The sequence below is a fragment of the Camelus bactrianus genome, chromosome 5 (genome assembly GCF_048773025.1).
Source record: "Camelus bactrianus isolate YW-2024 breed Bactrian camel chromosome 5, ASM4877302v1, whole genome shotgun sequence".
Lineage (NCBI taxonomy): Eukaryota > Metazoa > Chordata > Mammalia > Artiodactyla > Camelidae > Camelus > Camelus bactrianus.
In genome coordinates, this window is record NC_133543.1 from 65,872,682 (window position 1) to 65,895,326 (window position 22,645).

Consider the following 22,645-nt stretch of genomic DNA (forward strand, 5'->3'; position numbering starts at 1 on the left):
ATAGGGCTGTGTACTATTTGGGACATCGTATGGAGTATAAAACACTACATTTTATTCTTGTATCTCAGTGATGAATAAATAGATGCATGAAGGGATTTTTGTTAACATACATGTAATAAATAGTTCCTTGAATGGAATGTCCAGTAACACCTAAAATTGAACAAAAGTTTAGGCAATTAAAATATTATTGCTTGTGGCCTAATTAATTTATCCCCTCTTCCTTACTAAGAGAGCTCTGATTTTGTTCAAGATATCAACTTGCCCAACTAAAATTATTTACCTCATCATATTCCTTTGTAGCTATTGTATGACGTTCATGGCCAAATCTGTATTATTTCTTGATGTAAAGGGAAAGAGTCAGTTAGATAATATTCTTTTTCTTTCCCCTTTTCCATCTTGGAACACAGGCACAATGCCTAGATGTTTAATAGTCAGTTTGCACTATATGAATAAAACCTAGATACCACAAAACATATTGAACCCTCTTTAATGTCATGCTGCCCCACCCCTATACCAGTTCTGAGCTATTTACCTCTGAATTCTTTGTTATGGAAGAAAAAAATTTAAGCCAGTAAATTCAAGTTTCTGATGCACGGAACCAAACAAAATAACAAAAATGTATATTTTTTAGAAAAACAATTTAATCAGTAAGGTCTTAAAGTGATAGCCCTATAAGTTGAATTTTTGTTTCTTTATTTTTCAGTATTTGAATTTTCCAGGCTGGAAGGAAAAGTAAAATCTTCTTTTCAGTTAGCGGAACTCCTGTTAGGCAGGTTAAAAGAAAATTGATAAATTGAGACTTTTTATAGAATACTGAGTTCACAAGACAGTGTAGAGAATAATTGAAATATCCATATAAAAAACTTAGCAAGAAGTGTAAACTTTTGTAAATTTTATCTCTTACTATTAACAACTGTTTACTGTCTCAAAGGTAAAATTAGATTAGGACAGATTTTGAAAGGTCATTAAGTCATAAATGTATTCATACTCCAGGTGTTTCTTCTCTTCATAAAAATTAGAAGTACTTTGTCTATAACTATATGTGAATTTTCCGGGATAGCCTCAATTTCAACAATACTTACAGGTCATGTACACTGTTTGCTTTTTGTTTTTTTGTTTTTTTTTAAATCATACTCTGTTCTGAAACTCTTCACCTGGGCTACATTGTTTTTGAAATCAAATATGGGGTCTCTTCGGTTTTGTTCCTTTATCTTCCACTCAATAAAAGAAATCATTTTGAAGTTTTACTCCCTTATTGGAGTTCTAAATTTTTCTTTGAGGCTGCGTTTGGATTTTTCTGTGTCTGGAATCCTTCACTGAATTTATCCTCTTGCTTGAGATTTGCAAAATCCTTACGCACACTTTCTGTTTGACACACAACGCCTTCTGAAACATAATGCCAAGCCAACTTTCTCAACTGTGTCCTCTCCTGCATTCCTGTTCAAGAGATGCCCTGGCCCTTAGGAAAATGAATTGCATTATTTCTAATGGCTCAGTTTTGAGGCAGCTCTGAGTCCATAATGTTCATGAAGTCCCTTAGCAGTATAGCTCTTAAGATCTATTAAGTATTTGGTTAAAAAAAAAATTGAGCAACCTTTAGAATCTATGTGTTAAGGACAAAGATATTCTGGTTTCGTTGCCAGATTATGGAGCTAAGTTTCATGTAGAGTGAAAGATACATCTCTGAGTTATATGCATTATAGATCATAAAGTACTATGTTCTCAATTTAAAATAGATGATAATTTCTCCTTTGCTTCATTTAAACTGTGTATTTTATGTTGCCTCTTAAGGGCCATAATAGAAAAGAAAAGAAGGAGGGGTTATTTACTCCAACGACATCCATTTTGGACTTTTAAAGTCCCAGTGCTAAGGAGCCTGACCGTGCTCCTGTTATGCGAAAATCCCCCGCTCTAGCCTACTGTTGCCGAACCAGCAAGAGGCCTGGGGAAATATGAGGAGGAAGGATGAGGACCGCAGAGACGTGCAATGTTTCTTTTGTGGTTGGCATCTTAGGACACCGGGAGCAAGAGACACAGTGTGCAAGCAACCAACCGTGAAGACACCAAAAAGCCCCAAATGAGGACATTACCCATTTCCTGACTCTGTGAAATTCAGAATTTAAACATCTCTCATCTTCCAAAGTTTCAAGTATAACCCTTGTAATTGGACCTCAGGATCTGGCAGTTTTTCTCCTTCTGTTTACAGAGTAGTTATTCCATCCCTGGCCTCAAGGATGTGAACGGTTTTGCGAGAGAAAACACTGGGAGTGGTTCAAAGTCATTGCCGGCCAACGTTTCAATCAAGTGTTAGGTGCCCTCAGCCAAAGCCAGAGTGATGAAAGGGAGGACCTCCAGAGACATCCAGTCTGAGGAACCTAGGGGAAATTAGGATTCATTCTGGGTATAAGCACCTGGCAGAACTGAGGTGGGAACCTGGGAGGTGGGACCTTGAATGAAGCCCTTTTATACCTCTCTGCACAGCTGTGACATCTGGGTAAGGAAAGCAGGGAGTGGATGGGAAATGTTAGAGAAAATGCAGGATGCTCTGTTTCTTTTGAATGTTTTAGATACTTTGCTTCAGAATGCTGCGCTGTGAAAGCCAAGCCAGGCCAGTGATCTGGAGGATCAATTTTGCTGTTTCTTTGTTCTTTGTCTCCCAAGGTGCAGCCTTCTAGAAGTCTGGCATGGTCTCTGCTGGGAGGGGTTTTCTGTAGATAAAAATGGGGTAGAGAGTTTTGGCAAACTCAGTGGGTAGATACATCTTTTACAATCCTCTGTGTAACTCCTAGCCAAGAAAAACACCCCTGGAGGAAGGGCAGAAACCTGAGGGAAATGGATTCTGCCGAGAACCAAATGCACCCTTATCCTTGTTGACTTCCAGTGGGCATTAGGGCTGGCAGTCAAACTCCTGGAGACCTGGAGAGAATAATGTTCTCGTAAAGCTGTGTTCCTGAATCTGTCTCAAAAAAAGAAACTAAGAAGGAAGGAAGGAAGGAAGGAAGGAAGGAAGGAAGGAAGGAAGGAAGGAAGGAAGGAAGGAAGGAAGGAAGGAAGAAAGAAAGAAAGAAAGAAAGAAAGAAAGAAAGAAAGAAAGAAAGAAAGAAAGAAAGAAAGAAAGAAAGAAAGAAAGAAAGAAAGAAAGAAAGAAAGAAAAAAGCCTGACATTCAGATTGTGAAAACTTTTTCTCAGCATCAACTGGGGGAGAATGAAAAAAGGTTAAAAGTCAGCATTCATTCCGTCCTTGCATCTGAGAGCATCTTTATAATTTTATTGAGAGCAAGCAAAATGGACCTCAAAGGTCTCATACTTTTGCAGTCCAATGTTGACACAAAGGCGGCCAATTTTGATGGTTTGACGAATGGCTCTTGGCCAAGATTCCAACTCAAATTCCCTAGGCACTGTTGTAGATTTGGGGAGTGAACAGCAGTTTGGGCAGGAGACTGTAGAATGAGAAGGGAAGCATAAAACTCTAGGCTCCCAGGCCCATGTTCTGCAGTAGAACTTTACGAGAAGCCAAGACGAAGCCCTTCATAACAGTGTATTATATTGGATTTAATTTCCTTTATAATGTTTCAGCATATATAATTCTATATAGGTGTAAATTTTTATCTATACACTAGGGCAAATACCTTATTCAAGAGTATGTAATACAGGATTTGATAGCATCCTAAAAAACCCTAATTACGAATCCACACACCAGCAGGAGTTAACAGAGAGGAGCTTTAAATAATTCTATTTTAAATCTGCCTCTGAGAATTGATTACTTTTTCGTAAGAAATGGTAGAAAGCCATGAGAATGGGTTAGAAATAACAGACAGGTAGCTCAGCCTTGTATAAACAGAGGAATAATCTGGTGAGATAGCACCTAAGCTAAGGAATTTGGTTGGTCTTGTGCAAAGCCATGTATAGATGATTCTGCTCTGACTCTGATAGGAACATTAGCAGAACCCTGCCCCTGCAATAATGCTGAAGATGCCTCAAATGAACTTTTCACACAAGGCACTTGCTGGAATGCCTAAACCTCAGAACTCACTGAGCTTACAGGACAGAGTTATACAATTGGTTTCTGTCTGCTTGCAATTAAATGTACACATGGCAGAACTGGGTCTAAGATTGCTTTCATTGTATCTTATCATTTATTATTTACAAGGCCCAGGACAGAGCTCCAAATGGAGGTTCATACACCATGAGTTTAAATATTTGAAGTTTAAATCAAGATGATGAACTTTTAAGTAATTTATATTCTTTCCTTCTACCTTGACACGGAAACGTTATTGATTGATACCATCTAAGAGGAAGAATTAAATAAATTAGCTAAGTTGCTGTGTGCCCATATCTATTGTTTGCATCCACAATACTTGACTTAATTAATACAGCTCAGAGTTTGTATAGATACTTTAATGCTAACTACATTTCCTACTGATGACTTTTAGTAGCCAGGTCTAATATGTTTATAGGAAATAAGATAATGTAATGCTTACTATTTTGGAGGATTATTTTCATTGACATTATATGTATTTGGATAATTTATTCAGAGAATAAATAGGCAACGAAGGTAATTAATAGTAGTGAATTTCTAATGTATACTGATCAGTAGTTAAATGTACATTTGAATCATATTTGTACATAGCAAAAGAGTTCTACATTCAATTGAAGTTCCTAGACATTTAAAACTTTCTTTTGCATTAGTGTCACCTGCTCATTTCACAATTGTTTACATTTGTTATTTTTGTTCTTAATTTTACTTAAAACATACTTGGGACACTTTGCAAATTGACACACATTCTCTCTAAAATTGTTAAAAAACAAAGGATCTGTTTTCAAAGAAGCATCTTGCTTTATTAGTGTCTTCCCTTAAATATTCATGTTACTTGAATGTATTTCCTGTAATGTAAGCTTTTCATTCCAGGAGATGACCATGCAAATGGCAAATGCAAATGCAAAAGGGTAATAAGATATTATGTTCCAAGTTTTATGAGTCAATTCTTTTTTCCTTGACTTTTCTCTGCTGTTAATAATAACATTGCTATTATTTATTTTTCACCTAATTATGTGCAGAACATCAGCTGGGTGTTTGGAGGATAAAAAATTTAACAAGACACAACTTTTGCCCTCAATGTTGTACATATTTCAAAAGGTAAGACAAAATCTGCATGTTGTGTTAAAGGAAATATATTGTGGATATATCTACATATCAGATTCAGACATACAAGGATGTATATTTGTATATATTCTTGAAATTCAATATAGGTAACAAAAATAAGGCAGTTTTATGATATTAATAAAATTTCAATTAATGACAATTACTTATTAATGAAATTTCACATTTTGGATTTCAATTAACTCTGTCTACTACTTATGTAGTTAAAACTCATAAATGTCATTGAAGAGAATTGAAAGAGTTAATTCCTTTCTAAAGAGCAAGCTATTCCAAACATTTTTCACGAGTAGGTCAAGCCCAGCTTCCTTACATTTCACTTTGTCTAATGGAATTTAACTCTACCCTGCTTTTTCTTTAATGCTTTTAGCCATGATTTGTAGTCTTTATGCAGCTGCTTATACGAAAGTTTGTGTTCAAGGTAATATTCTCCTGCACAGCTTTTACAGATCTTTATCTCATTTAATTTCCACCTCTCTACAAATCAATTCTATAAATGGGTCTGAATTTTAAAATTCAGCTTATCCTTTTGAGGCTTATTCATGAGCACTAGATATTTGGGTCTCTAGCCAAAACAGAATAAAGCTAGAATAACTGCTTGCTTTCTAAAGCAGACTTTTGAAGAAGTGCACACTCAAGTACAAGATACCTAGTTTGTGAGAAGATACGAATAAGTCAGACTGCTGAATTTACAAACTGGTTTTAGCTGAATCACTTCTGATTCCATAAAGCAAGTCAACTAAAGAAAATTGTGTTAAATAGTGTAACACAATTGCCGACTTACAGTCACTTTCAGCACTAGTTTATAGTCATTGTGATGGTTACTTTTTCATGTCAACTTGATTAAGCTAAAGGATGCCGCAGAAAGCTGGTAAAACATTATTTGTGGAGGTGTCTGTAGGGGTGTTTCCTGGAGAGATTCGCACTTGGTTCAGTAGATTAAAGAAGACTGCCCCAGCAGTCCACTGAGGGCCCAAGCAGAACAGAAAGGCGGCAGAAGGGGGAGTTTACTCTTGTTGAGCCGGGACACCCATTTCCTCCTGCCCTTGTACATCAGCACTCCCAGTTCTCGGGCCTTTGACCTGAACTGGGGCTTACACCATGGCTACTCTGGTCTCAGGCCTTAGATTTGGACTGGAATGACACCACCCACCTTCCTGGTCTCCACTTTGCAAAAGGCAGATTGTGGGGCTCTCAGCCTGCATAATCGTGTGAGCTGATTCCTCATCATAGAGTTCTTTCTACTGAGTCTGTTTCTCTGGAGAATCCCAACTAATTTACTCGTCGATAATATTTCATTTTCTTGTTTGATATTCATTTATTGAAACCTCACTTGGTGTCAGGGTGTGTGTTTGGCTCAGGAGTGTCAAAGATGAGAGTTCTGTTGTAGGGAGCTTTGGTCAGATTTATAGTTATGTAGAAACATGTGCTATTCACCAATAATGACTAATTCACATAATTTAGCAACTGTGAGATAGAAGCATTGGCATAGATTCTATGAAATGCATTTACTATGTAATATATTGCAACTAATACACATTTTTACATAGTCACAAATGTGGGCAGAGGTCAATGTTAAAGGGCACTTCATTCTTTCTGCGACAAATCTTGAGAGCCAAACCTCCCTGAATGTATTTGCCTTTCTCTAGGTTTTACTCAGGCTAACTTATTTTTCTTTTTTTCTTAACCGCCAAATGTACTTCAACTAAAATGTGACATTACATTTTCTGCTTAATTTCTCCTGTTATGTATTTACTAGTATAAATAGTATTAATCTACTCTTTTAAAAATTACTTCAGTTACTCAAAAGTAGAAACTTCATTTTGTTTAAAAGTAATATTGCCATACATTTTCATATATTTGAGTCATTTTTTTAGTTTGTAAAATTTTTTTCACCTATATTAAATTACTTGCTCTCCTTTGAGTGGAACTAATTGGAGAAATGATGCACTTCTCTGTGTTGTCTGAATGCAGAAAGCTCTGTATTTAGAGACCCCAAGTCAGAGGAGAGGACCTCGCTATTTTATTTTTTTTTTCAGAGAGACATACGGCCCTCACCTCATATATCTTATGGAGAGTTTAGCTCTCTCTTGTAAGTACAGCACACTTAACATCTCTGGGACAAAATCTCCTCATCCTTTTTAGTACAAGAGATAAAAATGCAGCTGGACTCATGGGTTTGAATTTCCTTTTGGGGAATGTGTGATGTCTTTCCAAAGGTACTAAAACTGAACCACAGCCATTTCACGATGTCTCTGGGAGCCCTGTGCTTCCCGTGTCCTTGCAGAGAACTGACTAACCGCTATTTGACCTTGCAGACATTCCATCGTAGCTAACAATCTTGGTTTCCCCTTGGTGCTTCACCTCTACTTACTTCAACTCTTAATCTAACTTTCTTCTATTTAAATAAGGGATGGGAAGGTGAAGAGAGACGTGATGACAGAAAAAGATGATTCAATATAGTTCACAGGCTACTCTCACTAGATGTAGTATCTTTTCCCTGTGAAGACTGTTTTAATGACTAAACTATGCTGTGAGACAATTTTTCAACCTAACGTGTAATATTGTGACACTTCCATCAAAAACAGTGGACAATTGGTAGTGATCCTGACGGCAGAGGGAATGCTTTCGGTGAGGAGAGATTGGTCTTGTCTAGCTGAAAAATATATTACCAGAGCTAGGCCACCATTCCCATCTTGCACTGAGAATAATTTCTGAAGGGCTACAATGGGACTGACAATAAAATTTGACACCAAATATGTTCCGCTATCTCTTCGTTCCTTTAGCCAGCACACACTTACTGACTGCGCACTACGTGATTGCTGATGTGCCGGGAACTGGAAATTAAACAGGAGCTACATGCAGGGCTCGGCTGTGATGGTGATGAAACCTTGTGTGTCTTTTGGAGGGGGATAGAAAATGAACAATAAATAAATGAATGAGATGACTTCAGACAGTGATAAGCACTAGGAAGAAGTTAAATCTTGGCAACAAGACACAGAGTGACAGTGGTGGCAGACAAAGAGATGGAAGGCCACTGTGGGTGGAGGGTAGCAAATAGAAGAGTCACCTGAGATGAGGCTGGAGAGGGAGGCAGGGGCCTGGTGGTAAGCATTCAGTATACTGAAATACAGAACTACAACTAAAGTAAATGTGGGAACAAAGATGTAAGTATGATGCATAAATATTATATATTAAAAAATAGAAATAATGCAAGTGAAAATTGTAGAATAAGGGAGCGAGAAGGAAGACAGTAGAGTAAGCAAATTGATTGCACAGGCAGTAGTGGAATCAAAAGATACCATCAATAATTAACAAACAGCTTAGTAAATATTAAATAAGAAAAACAGTGGACTAAGGGCATTTAAAGAAGGTGTATGTATGAGTATAACAACTAGAACAAAAAATGAAAACCTCCCCAGGCCAAAAGAAACTTCATAAAGTATAAAAGCAAACTGAATACAAGATGCAGAGAAATAAACACAGCAAATACGCTCTTAAGTTGTAACAGAAAATAACGTGGTAGAAATGAGCTCAAGCATAATACTGCATCACTATAGGTAAATGGAGTTAATTCATAAGTGTTTACAATTTGAATCCAAAAGCAAAATGAAATGCTGAGACACATCACAGGTTAAAAATAAAGAAAAGGGCAAATGTAAAACATACTGGATAAATGGAAAGTATGAAAAACAGGGGTTGTCATCCTAATATCAAAAAAGTAAATTCAGTGTGAACAAGGACACTCAATGCAAACTATCACAATTTGTAATGATGATATAATAGTTATATATATTCATGCACCAAAACAACATAGTAGCCACACTTACAAGTTAAAAGGTACAGTAGATTTAAGAAGATATATATAGAAACACAGCAGTAAGAAGAGAATGCTGTTCAGTATAAGAGACAGTGAATTGATAAAAAATAAGTAGGGCTGGAAAAGACAAACAAATGTAATAAATAAGTTATATTTTATAATATATATTTGTATATATAAAATTTACCCTCTGATAATAAAGAATACACTTTCTTCTCAAGCACATATGGAATATTACAAAATTTTATGTGTTAAGTTCCAAAACTGCATCAGTAAGTTCTATGGAGTAGAAATAATTTAATCAATAATCTTTGATCATAGTGCAATAAATGTTATTTTTTAAAAAATGTTATAAAGACACTTCCATCTGGAAATTAATTAAAATATTTTTATTAAATAAGTTTGGCAGAGAGAAAATAACTGCTGAATATAGAATTTCTAAAAGATAATTGTAATGTAAACACTACACAGAAGAATTTATGGTATATGTTTAAAGTAGTGATAAAAGAAAAGTTCCTGGCAATAAACCCTTACCAGTAGGGAATAAGAAATAAAAATAAATGAACCAATTCCCAAATCAAAAGCTAGAAAAGGAACAATAAATAAACTAAAAGAATACAAAAGAAGGAAATAATAAATATACAAGCAGAAATCAAGTAAATAATATATAAAAAGTAAATCTAAATAACAAATAAAAAGATACATTTTTTTTTAAATCCAAAAAGCCAAATAATCAATTTAAAAGAGGGAAAGAACAAGTATACAAATGTACAAAATGATAAATAATAATGAACATAATCATTGAAACAGAAAGGAAACAAATTAAATTTATGCAAATAAATTTGAAAACCTTGGATGAATGGGTAACTTTCTAGAAAAATAGTCTACCAAAATGGACCCCATTAGCTAGAAAAAGTTAAACAGACTGTATCAGTTTAGGTCCATTCAGCATATTATCAACAATGTCATGGACCAGCATGGTGCCTTATAGAACAGAAAGGCTGTCAAAGTCCCTGAAGACCAGATTGTGACACAGGACTGAGACTTGATATAGCCTTGAGGTGGGACCATGTAGCAATAGTGCCAGTCCTGCCAGCTGAAGGCAAAGTACTTGTGAAGGTATAGAAAAAGAGCCTAGACTTCTGAAAAGTAAGCCCACCATTTAGTCCTACAGGTCCCTGAATTAGCACAAATGAATTTCTCAGCCTCACAGGATCATTCGTTAATGTTAGAGAACTGATTGGGAAGGAGTAGGATCTTGAATTTTGGGACAGAGACACATATGGTCCTTGAAGCAGGAATATTATTAAATTGAATTAATCATTTTTTTTTTTCCCCAGTTTCTCCAGAGCGCTTAGAAACTGTCAACCAGTCCTACCATACTCCTTATTTTCACTTTCTGTAACAGTGAATACCCGGTCACCCAAAGTCTTTCTTATCTTGACACTAAATTACCGCTGTTGTTAATGTACTGGTTTTGCCATATTGCGCAGCGGCCTACCTTTACCACTGGAGCTGTCATTAATGACTTGCAAGATAGTAGGAAATAAAAATAAAAAGTCTTCATATACAAAAATCTATTTCCATCTAGAGGAAATAATGGTAGGGACAATCTCATTTATAGTAAGAACAAAAAAAGAAATATATAGGAATAAACCTAATAAAATATGCTTACCCTATATGAGGAGGAAATATAAACACTTTGGAAGAGTTAATAATGGAAAACATTCCTGTCCTTGATTAGAACAAGTCAACATCATAAAAATGTCATTTAATTTATGACTTAAAATTTATGCCACTGAAAATATAAGCACTCTTTTTTATGATGTAAGACAAAGTAAACCTAAAGTTTACACAGCTCAATTACCATGCTACATTAGCCAAGTAAACACTGAAAGATAAAAGCTATGAGCACTGATTAGCCTGACCAGATATTAAAATTTACCAAAAAAGTATTCATACTCAAGCTGAGCAGGCATACATCGACAGTCTAGTGGAAAAGAAGAGAAGTTCCAAAAGTAGACTTGCGTGTATAAAAATTTAGTATTTGAAAAGTGGCATCTCAAGTCATTAGGGGAAAGATAGATTTTTTAATAAATGGTTCTTGGGTAACTATATAGTCTTAAAAATAAAAGAAAAAATAAGAAAAAGGAAAGGAGGAAAGAAAAAAATGTAGAGAATGAATAATGGTCTCCCAAAGGTGTCATGTTCTAATCCCCAGAACCTGTTAAATGTCACCTTATTTGGCAAAAGGGATTTTGTAGCTGTGATTAAGTTAAGGATATTGAGAAGGGGAGACTACTCTGGATTATTCGCGTATCTCCTGTGCAGTCACAGGGTTTCTACACAAGAGAAAGAGTAGTAACCAAAAATGAAAAATATACTGTGATGATGGAGGCAGAGATTAGAGTGATGTGTCCATAAGCTAAGAAACGTTGGAAGAGGAGCCTTGACTACCACCTTCACCAGGGGAGCACAAAGCTTCTACTTTTCATCTGCTGCAATGAAGCTTCTCAACCCCTCCATTGGCATGATACAGGAGGCCGAGTAAGGAGATGGGACATTCATCCCATTGGATGTAAACAATCCCTGACCTCATCATGGTGTCAGTAAAGGCCAACCAATTGGGGAAACTGGACTTCCACACCCTCCAAATCTGGCAGTAATGAGGGTTCCCTATCTCCCACGACTAAGATGATGTCAGAGGAGGCTAGTGGAGAGGCAGGAATTTCTACCATCACCCAGTGGTAATGAGGCCACTCTGATCTCTGGTTCCAGTGGAAGCCGGGTGAGGAGCCCCCCTCCCTGCCCCCACCTCTGTCTTGCAGCCTGGGAGGTGTCAGCAGGGACCTAGCTGAGGGCTAGAACTCCCACCCTCACTCCACAGTGATGAGAGGCATCCCACTCAGGTGTCAGCAGAGCTGGAGTGCTAGAGCAGGGAAAGGGAAGCTAGCTGAAGCAGAAGGTGTGAAAAACACCTAGTCTCCTAGCACAGTATCCAAGCTTTCCAGCTTTCAACCAGAAATTAGTTGTCATGCTAAAACTCATCAGGAAGGTCTAATACCTAAAAAAAAGAGTCTGAAAATACCTGATACCTGAAGAAAAGAGACACACCGGGATGACAGAGGCAGTAAAATTATCTGGCTTCCTAAAGCAGCCATCAAAAGAGTGCTTCAATGAGAAATTTTGAGCACACTTGGAACAGCCATAATAGCACGTCTCAGCAGATAAATATGAGATCTTAAGAAGAACCAAATGGGAATGTTAGAATGGAAAAATGTATAGGCTCATTTGCAGTAACATGGATGGACCTAGGGATCACCATCCTACGTGAATTAAGTCAGACAGAGAGGGACAAATATCATATAACATCACTTACATGTGGAATCTAAAGAAATGATACAAATGACCTTATTTACAAAACAGAAACAGACTCACAGACATAGAAAACAAACTTATGATTACCAAAGGGAAAAGGGGGGAGGGATAAATTAGGAGTTAGGGATTAACAGAAAACACAGAATTATATATAAATTAGATAAACAAGGACCTACTGTATAGCACAGGGAAGTATATTCATTGTCTTGTAATAATCTATAATGGAAAATAATGTGAAAAAGAATATACATATAACTGAATCACTATGCTGTACACCTGAGACTAACCCAACATTATAAAGCCACTATTCTTCAAAAAAAATATACAGGCTCAAGACCAGGATAGAGGGGAGAGAGGAAAGGATCAGTGAACCGGAAGGTATAAGAATAGAATGATAGAGAGAAAGTGATAAAAAGAAAGAAGCAGAGCCTCAGGGATGTGTTGGAGTATAATAAAAGATCAAACGTTCCAGTCATGAGATCCACAAGGGAGAGAAGAAAGAGGGTGGAGCTGAAAAATGTTCAAAGAAGGAATGACTGAGAACTTCCCAGAACTTCCCAATTCAGCAAAAGACATAAACCGACAGATAGGAAAAGCTGAGCAAATCCCAATAGAAGAATTCCACACAAAGAAACATCACAAAGTTTAAAAAACTAAAGACAAACAAAAATTCTTGAAAGCAACAAGAGAACAGATTTCCCATAGGAGAAAAAAAAAAATCGGAATGACAGTGGATTGCTTATTAGAAACCATGGAATCCAAGAGGATATGGCACAACATTTTTCAAATTCTCAAAGAAAAGAACTGTCAAGCATCCCGTATCTGACAAAAATACCCTGGAGAAAGTCAGGGGAAATCAAGACGAGCAAAACTGAGGTGATTTGTTGTCAACAGACCTGTATTAAAAGAATGACTAAAAGGAGGTACTCTAAACAGAAAGTAAATGATAAAGAAAGAAATCTTGGATCATAGGAAGGAACAAAAAACATAGGAAAAAATGAGTAAATATGATAAACATTCTCTTGTTGAGTTTTCTAAATTCCTTTTGATTATTGAAGATAAAAGGTATAATACTACCTAATGTGGTTCTAAATGGATATAAAAGAAATATTTAAAGCAATTAAAATATAAATGTGGGAGGGTAAAGGGATGTAAAGGAGGAGAGATTTTTACAATTTACTCAAAGTAGTAAAATTATGACATTAATAGACTGTGAAATGTTTTGTATAGAACGTGAAATATCTAAATTGACAAACAACAGTACAAAGACACTGAACAATATTATACATCAATGGAATTCTAAAAATTCTAAAAAATGTTCAAGTTGTATATAGAAAGCTAATAAAAAGAAAATACAGAGATGAAAAGCAGAAGAATAAGAAAACAATAAATATGGTGAAATTAAGCCCCAATATGTTAATAATCCCATTACATGTAAATAATCTTAATACACCAAGTAAAAGATAAAGATTGTCATAGTGCATTAATGACTTGACCCAGTGGAGATACTTTTAGATTAAACATAATGCAAGATAAGAATATTAAGGATATAAAGCAATAGAAATTAAATAAAGCAACAAGAAAAAATTATATTTCTTTCCTCTTTGAGAATTGAAACCTTTAACAGTATTTCAAATTGTCTCTAGGTATTGTTTCTGGGTAGCTATAAGGAGAAAAGCTCTATTAAAGTGTATGTTTTTTAAAAATTAAAAAATTTAAATGTATCTTAGTGTGTGTAAAGACATTTCCCCTGAAATTAAATTTAGCATAATATTTTTGCATTGGTTAAGGCTTGAGAAATATTATACAATGAAGTAGACTCTACTTTTAAAAAAAGTATTTTTGAATGGAGCTAACATCTAGCTAAAGGTATGCTTTATCTCCAGCATTAATTCTAACATTTATCACTGACATATTTGAGGATCATTCCTGGGTTATTCATCCCTTTAGCCTCAACCATGTGGAATGCAGTGTACTGAGAATACAACTCAAGTTGACTGCAGCTGCCTTGGCATTAACTTTACAATTCCCAATATCAATGATCTTTCCAAGTATTTTCTATTCACAGTGCTGTGAGAAGTCCATTGAAAACAACCTTCCACGTTCTTTACTGTTAAGATCCTATTTATAATATCTTACTACTCAAAGTGTGTTCTGAGAACCAGCAGAAAGCATCACATAAACTTAGAAAAAATGTGAAATCTTAGACCCTACTCTAGACCTATTGCTTCGTAATCTACATTTTGACAAGACTCCCCAGGTGATCCATATGTATATTAAATTTTTACACGTGCTTGGGGGCTCATATAATTAGGGGCAGACTCACTTGTTGCCAAGCTAGGACTAGGAGCGTCCACTTGGCTAGACTATTGTTAGGGGAGAAGTAGGCATTGTCTTATGTAAGCCTATATCAAGGAGTAAAGAACAACTTTTCAGTACAGGCACACCTTGTTTCATTGTACTTCACTTTACTGCACTCTGCAAAAAAAAAAAAAGTTTTAACAAATTGAATGTCTGTGGCAACCCTGCTTTGAGCAAGCCGATCAGCACCATTTTTCAAACAACATTTGCTCACTTTGTGTCTCTTTGTCACATTTTCATAATTTTTGTAATATTTCAAACTTTCCCATCAGTATTATGTATGTTATGGCAGTCTGTGATCAGTGATCTTTAATGATATTATTTTAATTGTTTAGGGGTGCCATGAACCACCCCATAAGACAGTAAACTTAATTGATAAATGTGCGTGTTCTGACTGTTCCACTGACCTACCGTTCTTCCATATCTCTCTCTCTCCTCAGGCCTTCCTAGTCCCTGAGACACAACAGTATTGAAATTAGGCCAACTGATAACCCTACCATGACCTCTAAGTGCTCAAGTGAAACGGAGAGTCGCAGGTCTCTTGCTTTAAATCAAAAGCTAGAAGTGATTAAGTTTTGCGAGGAAGGCATGCCAAAAACTAAGATAGGTCAAATACTAAACCTTCTGTGCCAACTATCCAAGCTGTGAATGCAAAGGAAAAGTTCTGGAAGGAAATTAAAAGTGCTACTCCAGTGAACACACAAATGATAAAAATGCAAAACAGCTTTATCGTTGATAGGGAGAAAGTTTGAGTGGTCTGGATAGAAGATCAAACCAGCCACAATATTCCCTTACGCCAAAGCCTCATCCAGAGCAAGGTCCTAACTCTCTTTAATTCCACGAGGGCTGAGAGAACTGAGGAAGCTGCAGAAGAAAAGTTTGAACCAGCAGAAGTTGGTTCATGGAGCTTAGGGAAGAAAGCTGTCTCCATAACGTAGAAGTGCCAGGCGAAGCAGCAAGTGCTAACGGAGAGGCTACAGCAAGTTATAGAAAACCTGGCTAAGAGAATGAATGAAGGCAGCTCCACTACACGATAAATTTTCAATGTAGACAAAGCAACTTTCTACTGGAAGAAGATGCCATGTAGGACTTCCATTGCCAGAGAGGAGAAGTCAGTGCCTGGTTTCAAAATGTCAAAGAACAGGCTGACTCTCTTGTTAGGGGCTAATCCAGACGGTGACTTGAAGTTGAAGCCAATGCTCATTTACCTTTATGAAAATCCTTGAGCCCTTAAGAATGATGCTACATCTACTCTGTCTGTGCTCTGTCAATGGAACAATAAAGCCTGGATAACAGCACATCTGTTTATATGGTTTACTGAATACTGAAGCCCACTATTGAGACCTATTACTCAGAAAAAAAGATTCCTTTCAAAATGTGACCGGTCATTGACAATGCACCTGGTCACCCAAGAGCTCTGATAGAGATGTACAACGAGATTAATGTTGTTTTCATGCCTGCTGACGCAGCATCCATTCTGCAGCCCATGGACCAAGGGGAAAATTTGACTTTCAAGTCTTTTTATATAAGAATTACATTTTGTAAGACTATAGCTGTCATGGATAGTGATTCCTCTGATGGATCTGGGCAAAATAACTTACAAACCTTTTGGAAAGGATTCACCATTCTAGATGCAATTAAGAACATTTGTGATTCATGAGAAGAGGTCAAACTATCAGTATTCATTGACGTTTAGAAGACGTTGATTCCAATCCTTATGGATGACTGAGAGGTCAAGACTCTAGTGGAGTAAGTAAATGCAGATGTGGTGGAAATAGCAAGAGAACTAGAATTAGAAGTGGGGCATGAAGATGTGATTGTATTACTACAATCTCATGATAAAAATTTCATGGATGAGGAGTTGCTTCTTATGGATGAGAAAAGAAATTGGTTTCTTGAGATGGCATCTACTCCTGGTGAGAATGCAGTAAAGATAATTGAAATGACAACAAAGGATTTAGAATATTACACAAACTTAGCTGATAAAGTAGCAGCTGAGTTTAAAAGGATTGACTCCAATTTGAAAGAGGCTTTATTGTGGGTTAGAAAGCTATCAAACAGCATCGCATGTTACCAAGAAAGGAAGAGACAATCAAGGAGGCAAATGTCATTGTTTTATTTTAAGAAATTGACACAACCACCTCAACTTTCAGCAAACACCACCCTCATCTGTCAGCAGCTATCAATATGGAGGCAAGGCCCTCCACCAGCAAAAATTACAACTCACTGAAAGATTGGTTAGCATTTTTTAGCAGTAAAATGTTTTTTAATTAGGATATATGCATTTTTTACACATAATGCTATTAAACACTTAGTAGAGTAGAGTATAGTGTAAATACCACTTTTATATGCATAGGAAACCAAAAAATTCGTGTCGCTCATTTTTACACCATATCCAATTTACTGCGGTGGTCTGGAACAGAACCTGGTATGCCTGGAAAGGCGTCATGTGCAACTGGGCCCTGGAGAGAAAGTTATTCTTGGAGACAATAGACAGCTTGGATTTATATTTATTGTCATAGGCATACAAATCTACCTGTCAATTTTCTGCATTTAAAGTGAAACTAGAGTTCAAAAATATTACATACCCATAAATAGGCCATGCACTACTCTTTAAAAAAATTTGGGGTGGAGCCATGCTCTAGGCAAGGGGAGAGTTATCACTAACACTTGTACAACCATTTGTCACTGATGTATTTTAAGATCTCATCTAGATTATTCATTCTTTTAGCCTCTACTATGTGGAAACACTTTGCAGTTTGACTTTCTTTGGCCAGATGACAGAGTAAATTTTATTCATCATTGTGAAGTATAGAATAATATGGAAGTACTATACTTTTAGTGATGTTTGAAGGCAATATTTATAAACTAATAATTTTTACATGATTTTGGTAGAAAGAGTAGTAAGAGGCCCAGACTCAGAGTGATAAGGGACTACTTTTATTCAAAATTATTCGCTGGGTAGTCTCAGAAGTTACTTAGTTACTTTGACCCTTTATTCATTTGAAAAATGAGATAATTATGAAGAATAAAATTACTGGGTTAATTTTATAGAAACAATACCTATTATACCAATATAAATTATTAGTTCTGCCTTCATTTTGTTTCGAAATCCAAGATTTCACATGTTTTGCTTTTGATATGAAAGCGGAAGAGATTCATATTATGAAAATGGTTTTGACTTCTTTATTTAAAAGTCATGCATTAAAAACTAGGAAAAATATATTTCCTGATGTTCAGTCTTAGGGAATTGTCGTTCAAGCTGTAATGTTTTGATTTTGTAGCTGTGTTTATTGAGATAACTTTGGACTAAGTCTTGGAAAAAAATATATTGCTGCCAGGAAGTCCATCAGTAAAGATTTTAAGTTCCCCTAAAGCCACTAGTGTTGGATTTCTCAAACAGTGAGATTACAGTAATAATGCAAAAGTTCTCATTACACCAAATTTTATAAAATAAAAAAGTGACTAATAAACTTTGATAAGTGTTAAAGTGAAAATAGTTCAATTCCAGTGTTTGAACATCTGTATGTCTTTTAGTTAAAATGGCTAAATTGGACAGCTTCAGTGAAGGCAGAAGAGTAGAGATTAAGTTTAAGAAACATTGCCAAGTAAGCTGAAGCAGAGTGGGTTGTTAGCATTAGCTTGCAGACAAGGGGCACACTATAACTGATTTCAACATTCATTTCCTTCCTGCTCTTTGCTCACCTCTGACTTCCTTTAAAAGATTGCTTTATGAGGCAACATAGCTGGTACAGTCGTTGACCACAGACTGAGGATGGAGACAAGGGTTTGGCATCAAAGGGGTAGCATGGTACTTTGTTGGTGACAAAGAATGAATTGCCAATTACTGAGAAGAGATGAGAGTTTTGGAGTTTCAAAGGCTATCAGGATCTTCATACTCTGATGGAAAGATAACTGTGTAGTTTGTTGACACAGAAAAATCAGTACTAGGCATTTCTGATTAGAACTTCTGCAGAAGATCCAAAGGTCTGTATGATATTAAAAGGGAGGATTTATGGGTTCTTGAAAAGGACCTTTGAGTTTGGACTACAAGCATCTCAGCAGTGTTCAGTATGACCTAAAGAGCAGAACACCCTCTACCCAATTTCCCAGTTGCTGGGGTCTTCTTACCATAGTAGACCCCATCCTTCTCACCATAGTAGACCCCATCCTTCTCACATAATGATTGATACTGGATATCTTGACATCATTAGGAATGAAAAGCAAACCAGGATTTAATGTGATTTAAAAAAAAATCAATATTTTACAGTAGGGGGCAAATACACTAGATTTTGATACTAGTATGTTATGCAAAACTATGTTACCAATTTAAAAAATAATTTACTAAGAAAATAAGAAATATGTATTAGCTATCTCCCCATCAATAAGTTTACATGTGCTTATTTCTGTAGTGTATTAGAATGGCAGGAAGAATATTAATCAAATGTGGAGTGTATATTTAATCTGCTTTGACATAAAATACAGGCTGTGTACCTCCATTTTGTACATTTAATGCTGATTAGAAAGAAAAAAATATTTTAAAGTTCTTTATCGACCGAATTTAAGACATGACAGAATTTGGGAGGACACACCTAAACGTTAAGTGCTTTACAAAGAATTAAAAATACTTAAGACGGTTTATCTGTAGGTTCACATGCAAAATTATGACAGAAAAAAAGTCACCCTACAGATGAACTAATAGTAACAAGAGCAAAAGAGCAATGAGACTCTTAAAGGAATCAAATTTCAGATATTAAAAACAACACCAGGGAGGGTGCCTAACAGGGGATTTCAAAGCTGTGACGTGAAAAGGGATCTGTATCTATTTTGTGCGTGTATTTATCTTATAGGTTCACACTCAGTTCTCTACTTCCTACTCCAGCAACGCCTGCGTCCTCTCAGCTGTCTCATTCATGAAACAATAGCATTGCCTAGATTTTCTTGTGTGTGTGTATTAAAGAAGTTAATAAATGTAAATCTCTCTGTCTCTGCATCTGAAAGTTTCCCTTTCCACCCACAGTGTATTATTTTAAAATAATTTTAAAAAGAATTCTGTGTGTGTTTTAAATAGCTTAATCTATTCCAGCTTTGCTATGTGGGTGATATGATGCTTAAGCATTTTTTAAGTATAATACAGTTCACGAATCTCTTAAGACCTTTTCAGGAGGGAGAGCTATCATATTTAGTACAACACAGTCCCTCAGTTTCTGATTTTCTCATGGTATTAACAGCAGATTTTTGGCTCTTTTCCAAATATAGTATGCTTTGCTAGCTTTTTCTTATTGAACCCAAAGGACATGGGTGCACGCCCTTTGTTGTCTCCTGAAATGATTAAAAAAGCCTCACCTGATCACGAAAAACCTGGAAAAAGGCTGATTGGAGCTCTGATATGAGGGCCATTTACTAAAATCCCTCTTATGACCTGGTAACATCTCCCATCCCCAGATCAATTCAATGTGCTGTGATTCAGGAGACTGTAGGTCAGATCCTCTCCTGAGGATAATACTAAGCTATAGGGTAACAGGCAAATGTACAACGGAGTGAGTTTCGTGTTGGCATCCTTCAAGGCACAAGGCATCTCTAGCATGTTTTTAATCCTTTATTGGCATATACAGGGTCCTTGTCAATTCCCTGGTCAGATACCTAGTCTGCACCTCCTGCTATGGCATCTCCTCATTCAGATCCCCAGACCTCACTTTCAAAGGAAACGTCTACTTCCTTCTTCAGTGGAAGGGTGGGGCAGGGGAATTTTAACTGCTCTTCTGCAGTAGTACTACTATTGTGAGGAGAGGGGGCTGATCTGGTCCTCTTCTGCTTAAGAACTGTATGCTGCCAGTTCTCCTCCAGAGCAATCATACAACACTGGTGCAGGAAATTATTGAATGAGACTTGACATCTTCCTGGATCCTATCTGAAAAGCATCTACACAGATACCTTTCATCTTCAATCTCTAAACTTTAAAGAGGCTTCTCTCCTTTACTACCCTATTCCAAGGAATCAGCCTAAGACAGGGCAATAAGGTGGCAGAAAAACTTCCATTTATATCTAATTCTTCTTGCTTTTTTTTTCTACAACATGTTGTTTTCTCCAACATTTCCTACCCTCTATCTCCAGTTTAGAGGCTTTTATCCTTTCATGGACTGTAGATCATTTAGCTATTGCTGAAACAACATGTGTAACAAACCACCTCCAACTCAGTGGCATAAAACAATATGCTTGCATGACTCTTGGTTCATAGAGAGTTAGCTCATCAAGGCTGGGTTCAGTTGAGTTTAACTCCAAGTTGTGGATTGGATCCAGGTCTGCTCCATCTTGGACCAGTGCTTACCCAAATCATGTTCTCATAGTGGAAAAGCAGAAATGAACAACAGGAAGCACATCTACACCATCACATCTTAAGCCTTTGTTCACATATGTCACTAACCTCTCATTAGCTCAAACAGCTCACAAGGGCATCCCCACATTCCGGAGACTGCAAAATACACTCTGTCCTTCATGAGATGATTGCAAAGAGATGGATGTAGAACACTCCTATGGGGAAGAGAAGTGTGAGGACTAACAAGTTAAACTACCAGAGATAAGAAGAAAGGAAACTTCACTCAGTCACTTTAATTCAATTAAAATATATTTTGTTTCTTTTTTTGGCTTTTTCCTGGATCAGAAGAGACTAAAGTCTAGTCTGAACAGGGAGAAGAGCGATGAAGTAAGTAGAAGCTATTTCAGAGACAGTACAGTTCAGCAAAAATATACAAACAATGATGAATTTCACAATACACTTGAGTCTTCTTTGGTCCCTCTGGAACTCTCTCTCTTCCTCTCTTAGATTAGAAATATTTGGAAATGGACATTGTCTACTTTTCCTTTCACTCTCTCCAAAACAAGTGGAGGTCCTAATGTTCTAAGTTGGCCTGAAGACCCTAGAAGGGAGGCTGGTTTCAAGAAGAAGCCATGCAAGGCTCAGTCCATGCTAAGAAGCTGGGAATCAAGAGTCCATTAAATCCAAGGAGCAGGCGAAGAGCAAGAACTAGATTTGAAGTATGAGGTTTACAAGGAGAAACAGGTAAGACTGAGAGCATTTGCATTAGTAAAACTGGGAGATATATTTCCTAGATGCCAAGAGATAAAGCATATTCTCTGGGATGCCTCCAGCTGAATCTATTCATTGGGGAGGATGATCTTGAACGTTTTAAATCTGCTTATATACATGTACCACTTTCCTTTCTGGTTCCTTCAATTACAAAGATTACAAGGAAGGGGAGAATGAAAGTGGAGGCTGGCTAGTTAGCACTACTAAACTTTGTGTTTCATGGAGAAGGGAGACTTGTGAGGATTTTTTCCCAATTTTACTTCCAAACCAAGATTTCAGAATAAATGCTATAGCTAAGAATATAAAGCAACCTCGTGGTTGACATTACCATTATGTCAGAAGTTTTAACAGGGCAATTATTCAGGGGCATACATATGATTGGTGGTACAAAATCTTAAGATCCAGTTCATATCTACAACTTACCTTTGCATTCTAAGATTGTAGAGATCTGATCCAAAACAACACTAAGGAGACATCAACTCCAACAACGTGGCCAATTTTACAATATTCCCCAGTGGGCATAAAAGCATCCTCAGTGGGTATGCTTGTCACTTACTTTCTCTCTAGCTGCGGGTTAGAATGTACTTAGTCTTGTGTTTGTCTCTACTTGTATATACATGAGGCAAAATTCTTTTCCCTTAAAAATGCAATTCTCTATTTGTACTATCCTGACTTTATCTTACCCTGCTTATCCCCTTTTCTAAATAAACAATATCATTACACTTAGTAATAGAAACAAATACATTTTACAATTAATCAGAAACTGAAGGCATGTCTTCAATGAGCTTTCAGTGCAATAGTTTGCCAAGTTAGACTGCTTGAAAAATCACTGAAATAAAG

At 36.5% G+C, this 22,645-nt stretch overlaps 1 long non-coding RNA gene across 1 annotated transcript in view; it reads left to right on the plus strand.

The window, feature by feature from the left end:
* The window catches only part of LOC123618319 (uncharacterized), a 61,507-nt gene that overhangs the window by 8,569 nt on the left and 30,293 nt on the right, over window positions 1-22,645 (plus strand). Inside the window, exons 2-3 of the long non-coding RNA XR_006726738.2 lie at window positions 5,060-5,138; window positions 15,159-21,778. This is a non-coding gene — a long non-coding RNA (uncharacterized LOC123618319). The remainder of the gene's footprint in view (window positions 1-5,059; window positions 5,139-15,158; window positions 21,779-22,645) is intronic.